Source organism: Nilaparvata lugens, chromosome 5, assembly GCF_014356525.2.
Source record: "Nilaparvata lugens isolate BPH chromosome 5, ASM1435652v1, whole genome shotgun sequence".
Lineage (NCBI taxonomy): Eukaryota > Metazoa > Arthropoda > Insecta > Hemiptera > Delphacidae > Nilaparvata > Nilaparvata lugens.
In genome coordinates, this window is record NC_052508.1 from 27,623,891 (window position 1) to 27,634,199 (window position 10,309).

The window sequence follows — 10,309 nt, forward strand, 5'->3', positions numbered from 1 at the left end:
GTATTCTATAACCTAGATAGATGGTTTTTATTTTGTTTTATATATATATTTTTTTCAAGCTGACAAAGGTCAAAGACCTGCATATTTTTGTGAATTCATGTGTGTGTATGTGTGTGTCTATGTGTTTGCCATACGCTAATAATAATAATATAATTGAAATGATTAGAATGAATAATTATTATAATAATGATTAGAAAAAAATAAATAATTATTTATCACTTCTTGATGAGTGTGAGGAGGAATAAGCATTCATTTTAATAATTTAAGGCTCGCGCCACGCTTTTGGAAACTTATTATTGGTTCCATTTTGATTGAATTCTATCAAGATACTTGAATAGATCATATTTCCAAGGAAAGAATATTTTCATCATTTTTTCGTTTTGATATATTAGGCGCTTTAAAAGCGCATAACGTTCAAATATTGGGAAAGATCCATCCTCAAAATTGTATGAATTTATTTGCTATCATTTATGATGTAATGGATCTGCCCCAAGATTTCAACTTTGGGCGCTTTCAAAGCGCCCAAATATCAAAAAGTAAAAATGATAAGAGTTTTTCTTGAAATTAGTCAAATCTAAATAAATTGATAGTATACAATTCGTAATACTTTGATAATTTGCAAGTAAAAAGAATCAAAAAGCATGGTGCACATCCTTGATATACGGTACCACTATTATGATGCTACTTCCATTTTATGTCTTGTTAATTAAATCTGTTATACTCATATTCCTAACAGTCAAGTGAGCTTAGTCAACAAAATATTGGGTTTACTTCGTCTTGAATCGCTCAAGAAATTGAATTTTGGGTTTACTTCGTCTTGTATTGCTCAAGAAATTTAATTATGATAAATCATCTATTATTTTGCAAAGAAGCTCACAATAATTTAAACCCAAAAATAAAATAATAAAGAACATACTAGAATGTTCGCTCCTTCAAAATTTCATTAGTATGTGAATATTTAATTTTTTGTGATAATAATGTGTAATATTCTTTCTACGATTATTTATTATTATTCAAAAAATAATGCATTTTTGCCTTTTTATTATGTTATGATATAGTTGGCTTTTCAGGATAATCAATATTATTATTCATTCCCGTAACGAGTAGCCTAGCCTAACTTTTTGTAAAACCAACAAACATTGCTACTGGAAGATATGCAAATTGTAATTTGCATATTCTTATAATGCATTTAAATTGCATGTAAATATTCTTATAATGCATTTGACATTAAACATTTAGTTTGTGTTATTACTAAATGGCGTCTGTAAAAATTATTGTTATCTAGATCTTTATAGACTCACAAGTTTTAATGCACTACATAGTGCATACTTGTCTATATATAGACACTTTACAAATATTACTATATTATAATATAATATGCTTTCATTGCCGTTATAATAAGAGTGGAGAGAGAGAGAAAAAAGAACAGAGTTTCCGATTCTCTGTCTACTGTCTTCTATAAAGGATATCTGATGTAATATTAACTTTGCATTCTTGTTTGAAATAACTAATTATGTTTTATTTCTCAGGAAAAAAATAATGATTGCAGGAGGTTTGTGGCATAAGGTTTCTAATCCATCCTGAATGAAGCAAGTCCCTAGCTTAAACTCTTAACTTGTTTACAATTTAGTTTTTTTTTCTTCCCATTCATATCCAACACTTTCTTATTTTTAGAAAACATGCAGTCTGTAATCTACCCCCATGTCAGTGTAGAGAGGCCTGTTCATGAAGACACAAAATCCTTCGACGGTGAGTAATGCGTTACTAGTTTTGATCATTGGTCTTAGAGATAAACATTATTATTCGGAAATATCTAGAATCCATTAAACGAGTCTCATCCCCAACAAAAACATTCAAACTTGTTTCACTTGCCTGCCAATTTGAAACGTCAGATTATTAACTCTTATGTCCAGTTTCCAGGCCATTTATTAAATCTAATGGACCATTGAATCTTGGACACCACTTATTAAATCTAACTCGACCATTAAACCTATAAATTGTTTGCCAGTGATTATGTTTAAGAGGGTGTATGATTTCAATTAAGTTGGTAATTGACTAGAACTCAATTTCAAATCAAACATCTCTTAACTTATGATGCAAAATTCCCTGAAATTCAAGATCAGAAACATTTATTCCCAGGGAGTTGATTCCCAAAATTCATAAATGCCCGGGAATTATGATTATTTTGTATGATGACTAAGAAAACGCCTTTTTTAACTAAACTTATTGATAATCATATAAACATTCTATATAAACAAGTTATATTGAAATGATTAACCCTGTGGGCAGGGGGAAAAAAGTAGAGTCGAACAAGGTAGCACTCCCAATCCACAGAGATCTTCTGGAGCTCGGTAACAGGCTGAGGTCAAGGCGCCCTCCCATGCGCTTGGCTGAACGGCTACAACGTGAGAGTTTCTCTGTTGCTGATAGCTGGGAGGAGGAGTGGATGGATAGGGCGCCTCTCAGTGTTAGTCTGAGGTATTCTGTTGGGAGGAGTGTGGCTGGGTTTGATCTGCCAAGGCAACATGGACAGCACTCAACAGGATTAGAACTGGGCACGGAAGATGTAGAGCATCTCTTTGTGACTGGGGTAGATTGCCCTCCCCTGATGTGATTGTGGAGAGGCTAGACAAACAATGATCATATCATCCGGCATTGTGCTATTCGAGCCTATCAGGGCGGTTCAGATGATTTTATATCAGCATCTCCACAAGCAATAGCCTACATAACCAACCTGGACATTCAAGTTTGACTCGATATTCCTATTTCCTTGTGTATATATACACTTTTTTTGTCATATATTTTTGTTTGTATTCTATAACCTAGATAGATGGTTTTATTTTGTTTTATATATATATTTTTTTTCAAGCTGACAAAGGTCAAGACCTGCATATTTTGTGAATTCATGTGTGTGTATGTGTGTGTCTATGTGTTTGCCATACGCTAATAATAATATATAATTGAAATGATTAGAATGAATAATTATTTATAATAATGATTAGAATAAAAATAAATAATTATTTATCACTTCTTGATGAGTGTGAGGAGGAATAAGCATTCATTTTCTAATAATTTAAGGCTCGCGCCACGCTTTGGAAACTTATTATTGGTTCCATTTGATTTGAATTCTATCAAGATACTTGAATAGATCATATTTCCAAGGAAAGAATATTTTCATCATTTTTTCGTTTTGATATATTAGGCGCTTTAAAAGCGCATAACGTTCAAATATTGGAAAAGATCCATCCTCAAAATTGTATGAATTTATTTGCTATCATTTATGATGTAATGGATCTGCCCCAAGATTTCAACTTTTGGCGCTTTCAAAGCGCCCATATATCAAAAAGTAAAAATGATAAGAGTTTTTTCTTGAAATTAGTCAAATCTAAATAAATTGATAGTATACAATTCGTATACTTTGATAATTTGCAAGTAAAAAGAATCAAAAAGCATGGTGCACATCCTTGATATACGGTACCACTATTATGATGCTACTTCCATTTTATGTCTTGTTAATTAAATCTGTTATCTCATATTCCTAACAGTCAGTGAGCTAGTCAACAAAATATTGGGTTTACTTCGTCTTGAATCGCTCAAGAAATTGAATTTTGGGTTTACTTCGTCTTGTATTGCTCAAGAAATTTAATTATGATAATCATCTATTATTTTGCAAAGAAGCTCACAATAATTTAAACCCAAAAATAAAATAATAACGAACACTAGAATGTTCGCTCCTTCAAAATTTCATTAGTATGTGAATATTAATTTTTTGTGATAATATGTGTAATATTCTTTCTACGATTATTTATTATTATTCAAAAAATAATGCATTTTTGCCTTTTTATTATGTTATGATATAGTTGGCTTTTCAGGATAATCAATAATTATTATTCATTCCCGTAACGAGTAGCCTAGCCTAACTTTTTGTAAAACCAACAAACATTGCTACTGGAAGATATGCAAATTGTAATTTGCATATCTTATAATGCATTTTAAATTGCATGTAAATATTCTTATAATGCATTTGACATTAAACATTTAGTTTGTGTTATTACTAAATGGCGTCTGTAAAAATTATTGTTATCTAGATCTTTATAGACTCACAAGTTTTTAATGCACTACAATAGTGCATACTTGTCTATATATAGACACTTTACAAATATTACTATATTATAATATAATATGCTTTCATTGCCGTTATAATAAGAGTGGAGAGAGAGAGAAAAAAGAACAGAGTTTCTACGAAGGCTTGGTTTTGAAGCATCTAAATTTGAAAATATTTTAGGGCTGAAAATTTTGTGAAGTGAAGAACTACAAGACTTGACATATTTCGGACTATGTGTAACTTTATCTAAATTGGGAGAGGAACAGCACAGGGTTACCTTATTTTTCCTCTTCCTATCATTTTCATGATATACTTATTATGATAAAGAATAAAGAAGGGGACGCTTTGCTTTAATTGAATCAGTAAAATCGATAGTATTTAATTAATACTATCTAACTACCCAACTTAATTCATCGATATAGGTGATCACTGGTTCACTCAACGTAAAGTCTAGCCAAATTATATAAAACTTGATGTAATTTGTGAGCTATTTACACTGCTTTTTTGAATGGATGATTTATTGATTATGATTGTCAAATGTGATTGAAATTGATAAATAATATAACTAGTTTAATGCAATTTATTCCCATGGTTTCTTGGGCAGAGAAATATAACTCAATAATAAGTTTCTTCTCAATGGGAATATTCCCGACTTACATTACTACCCTCAAAAATCAGCACTGACTACCCTGGAAATCTCCCCGTCTACTCACTACACCATGTCCTACCTCACTTTGTTCAAGCAAATCAGTCTTAGCGCAAAACGCCTATAATATAGTCCAATACAAACAGAAGAGATGTAGCACCAAGTCCATTCTGTTTCCATTGGACCATATTCTATATTTGTAGAGGTGTGAGAATCCTCTACGCCCCTTTGGTGTGAATTGGGTCTTATGCTTAGTGAACTGTAAGTAGAAGTATATTACAACATATTTATTCTACCACTCCTACCTATCGCTACAACTTGAACATTTTAAATGTTATTTTCAATTTCATCAACTCATTTTTATCATTCGATCAATCAATAATTCGTTTGTTTTTTCTCTTTCAGACACCAAAGATATTACACAGTGTAGATGGGCGGATAGAAAGCGTGAACATCAAAAGCCATCGTGTGTTACCCAGTTTCCATTCTGCATCTAACAATAGGAACCAAGCATCCAACATCATAACTTTATTATTATATAGTCCAGACAATGAATGCTCAAAAGAGGGTATAGAGAGAAAAGTTTGGAAGACTATATTTGACCCCGCAATTTTGTTTTGGGTATTAAGGAGGTAGAAATATCCCCACCCTTCCCCTTGTGATAAGGGGGTGGGGTGGTTCAAAGGTACCAGTTTTTGGTTTCTCGCATATAACTCGAAAACTATGTATCTTACGGACATAACTGTTACATACAAAAGTAAAGCTTATATAATTTCCTACAATATTCATCTCACAACTTTTCTAGTTTTTGAGATATCCGCTCTTAAATGTGTGACATTTTTGAAAAAAACACGTTCGCCTCCAATTTTTTTCTATTTCTACTCTTATAACTTTTTTAAAATTGATGGGAAAAATCAATGCAGATTATGAGCTCATAGAGCCTCTTTCAGGACTTATAACTCTCCAACAATGCATCGTAAAAATCAATGCTTATCGTAGGTTTGTAGAGCATTAAATTCTCTTTGAAATGGTGTATTATTCCACTATTCAAAGTTTCTGTTTCATTGTTATAGCAACTTTAATGTAGGGGATGGAATTTCCTATGCTGCAACAATATTATTATTGATTTGGCAATGAAATTTGAAGCGGGTGTCTGTGACACAATTTTTGACGTTGCAGCTTAATTTTGACTAGTTAGTAGATTAACATAGCAAAAGTGCACGATTAATCAATAATCTTTATCCCCTCTGTTGAAGGTTTGGAACCACTGAGTTGACACTAGTTGCAATATTGAAAATGTTGTTGCTACATTGCACTATCATTTTTGATCATTTGTTACATCACACAACTATTATATGAATACTTTGTATTGTTGTAACCAAATTGAATCAATTGACAATTCCTTTTTTACTGCTTATTCAAATTTACTATTTCTAATTTTTGATTTTCATTGAACGTCTTTTTTCCTACTTAGTGCAGTCATCATAACTTTTAAGGCCATTGTAAAGTGCCACTTATATCAATAAATGCAATCATTTGTTATTGTTACATTGTCTTACAATTTCTTGGCGTCTACCTTGCTACCAGGTATTTAGTAGTTTTAATCATAAGTTTTATGTGAGTTTGGGTAAAGGTATTGATGAACAACATCAGCCTTCTATTAATTATATTTATTATTTAACATACATTTCATTCAACTTAGTATACAGTCCACTTGAAGTCCCTCATACCAAACACATCAGATACATAGTTTTCGAGTTATATGTGAGAAACCAAAAAATGTTACCTTTAAAACACCCCCACCCCCTTAGCACAAGGGGTGGGGGGGACTTTTGATATGTTTACCCCCTTACCACCCTAAACAGAACTGCGGGGCCAAAAATTGTCTTCCAAACTTTTCCCCTCTATAACCTTCCTTGACTGCACTGTATATCATCCAGTTAATTTTGATATCACATTAATTAAAGAGCTTCCCTCATAGTATAATTTTTTATATTTTACCAATTTTATAATACACAAGAAATCAATATATTACCGAGGTTGTCAAAGATGTGAATTTTCAATGTGTTTTGATGTAAATTATTGCAAAAAACTAATATCATGGTTAGCTATGCATAAAGAGGCATGATAGCATGATGGTCATTCTTTACTGAATCGAAATAAGCTGTTATAACTTTTTCTACTATTAATTGGTTTTCAATAAACTAGTTATGATCAGATGCCTCATTACTAAATGCGAAATTCATTTCGGTTTTGTAGCTTTTCTGCAATAAACTAGAATTGCTCAATAATTAAGTTGTTTAATTTGCTGTTAAAGTTAGACCACATTCACACCAGAATTGTCAACTAAGTTCTCAACAAATTGAGGCAGTTTCTGGAAATCCTTGTTTTAAACAAAAAGTTTCGTTTCCCAGCCAATATGAGAAACACTGAAAAAGTTGTGAACAAAGTCTTCTACCTCTACAAGTTCACGCAAACTATACAATCGCTATTAGACCAATTCTTTGGCAACAAGTTCTCTATTCTGTTGCTCTACAAAAGAACAGTAACTTTATAAAGAAAACTATTTGTGGACAAATTCTTTTGTTGACAACTTTGGTGTAAATTCAGCAGCTTCAGCATTTATCCTTATCCATAAAATTATATTGTTGTACTTGAGTATACTCTTAATTTTTAACTACCCTATGTCGCACCTGGTTATTCCATTGGCTGCGAGCGAAATAGTAACAACTATCAACAGTATATAGCTGGCTAGTAGAATTCCACTAGCTTCAAAAGTTTGAACATGTCAACAATTCATTCGGGCTACTGAGACAAATGCCCAGGTACCAAAAAATAAATTTGTAATGGAATCAGAAAAAGGTAGGTACGGTAATGGAAAATTAAGTGTCACTGTTTTGATAGAAGCTATACAAGCATTGTTTTAATTGTCAGTGTGACACAAGGCTTGCTATAATAATTCTAATCTGAAACAAATAATAGCTATAATACTTTGAAATCATTTCAAATAACAGTATTTTCCACAGAATAGGCAATGTCTTTATTTTTAGTCACTTTGGGTATGCCTAGGCCTGTATTTCTAATTTTATTTTTTGCAAAATCTCAAATTAATTTTTCTTCATTCATATACAATATATAATCTTCAATTCCATCATGATACATTACATTAATTCCAATAAGTTAGCATATTATTATTATTATATTAAATTGATGGTTAGCTGTCACAGGAGAATAGAAAGGCTATTATATCTATGAGATCAGTCAGCATATAGCCACCTCTAATACATGTATTAGAGGTGGCTATGACTCAGTACGGTAACCAATAACAAATAATAATTAGTCTATTGATGAATAAAGATTTTACAAAATAAGAATACTTATGAAAGTTAATGGTAGGCCTACTATACTTGATTTCTATATTCAGGCATTAATATCAATTACCTATTATGAAAATTCATTATTCGAATCATCATTAAACTATTTTTCTTGACGAATAAAATATGATTGATTATTTTAAACAAGTCACCAGGATCTTGGATTCAAATATGAATTACAATACAATACCGTATATTAGGTATTTTCAATAAGATATTTAGATCTCTCAACATTCATGGGAAGTTGAAGGACAGTGATGGTTTTTCTTCTTGAAGTATACACCATGGACATTCAATAAATAAATATATCCATCAACAAGCTCTCAGATAAAATAACGTTTTTTGTTGAACTTAAGTAGAGTTTCTAATTGAAGCTTCACAAATTGTATTCAGTCTATTCAAGGAAGTTCTCATTCTTCTACGTTAGGGCCAGATCATATTCAATTTATTACAAGAACAATATTAAGCATTTCTTCTACCAATCGAAGAGCTTCTGCTTTGCCGACTCTAAAAACGCTCAACTGGCCCTTGTATTATTGATAAATAACCGGATACATTAAACTTGTTCATACAGCCAAGCCATCTACTCTATATAGTAGATCTACAGTACTCGTATGCTACTAATTTATAAGCCTACGGTACGAATTACTAACAAGATTATCAGATATATTTACTAAATTAAAATCCTCTATTCTTCATGTTTTCAATAAAATTGCTTATATTCTTTGTTCACCGCCAACACAAATCTCATTATGGGTACTGTAGTCTATGATAATTCGATCAAGAATTCTTCAAGTAGCCTGGACACATTTATGATGTTGGTTATTCTTCTAAGATTCAAAGCTGAAATAAGCAAATATCCCCTTTCTATATTATTTTCAATATTATTATAGATGGTAGCCTACCTATATCATTTAGTTTTCTTTAGTTCATGGTTAGCATACAGTATTTGAATTTGCCGGTTGATAACTTGAATTTGAATTTGCCGGTTAAGCCAACTTGATAATAGTGTTTCAAAAATTTCAAAATAAAGAAGAATAAAGAGTCAATCTACCAATGAATGTTTTTTTTTCAATCTGAATAGACTCATCAATGATTGATTTGAACAATTTTTCATTATAAAATATATTTGAAATTACAAAACAAATCAAGCTGGCCATGTTGTCAGCATTCCAAGTTCAGCTTATCAGGTAAACATTCCAAATTCCACTTCTATGGTTAGGTAAATTGATAGTAAAGTAGTTTTTTTCAATTTGAGTAGGATCCCAGTCACATCCACCTTGAAATCACTTCTTTTTATGGGATGGAATACAAAACCCAGACTTACAGTGTGGGGTGGAAGCACACTGGCCAAAAGAATTTTTCTATTAAAAAAGCGTATTGTACAAACAATTTGTAGAGCACCATACCTAGCACATTGTAAACCGCTGCTCCAACAATTAAATGTATTGACTTTGCCAGCAACGTTCATTCTGGAATCAGCCATGATGGTGAAGAAGAAGCCTGAATTGTTTATGAGGAATGGGGAAGTCCATCAGCATAACACTCGCCAAACACGGATGATCCACGAGGAGCAGGTGACATCAACCCTAGCCAGGAACGGACCTAAATTCCTCAGCACAAAAATGTACAACAAAGTTCCGGCTAGCATTAAAAGCATAGAGAGAGAGGACAGATTCAAGAAAGCATTCAAGAGCTATCTGTTAGCCAATCCTTACTACTCGGTAGAAGAGTATCTACAGAGTGACGACCACGACGCAGCAGTGTTTCCAGTGGGATAACTACAAGTATCAAGTAAGGATACTAAACCGTTCTCAGACTTTTTTCTCCTTTCTATGCTTTGAATAGTAGCCTATTGATTAATAATGTGAATATCTTCTGAACGGTTGAGATATCGATGTGCGGTTTTCGCCATTCATTTTTCTGAAATTCCGTATCGAAATCATGTATCGCATGACCACCTTCCCACTTCCCATTTAAAAAAATGAAGTTGCATTCAATATGGCAGATCCAAGATGGTGGACCAGATTTCTAGAGTCATTGTAAAGTATTTTTTCAATTTGAGTAGGATCCCCAATCACACCCACCATTGACGAATTACTTTGTGTGTGAGATATTAAGCCGTTCTCTGACTTTTCACCAACTCTGTAGGTAGAATAAATATTATATTCATCATATTTTGAA

At 32.2% G+C, this 10,309-nt stretch overlaps 1 long non-coding RNA gene across 1 annotated transcript; it reads left to right on the forward strand.

The window, feature by feature from the left end:
* The first annotated feature begins 1,672 nt into the window (after positions 1-1,672).
* Positions 1,673-5,381, forward strand: LOC111056896. The gene is made up of 2 exons (XR_005571305.1): positions 1,673-1,749; positions 5,157-5,381. It is a non-coding gene; the product is annotated as an uncharacterized LOC111056896 (long non-coding RNA).
* The last annotated feature ends 4,928 nt before the right edge of the window (positions 5,382-10,309 follow it).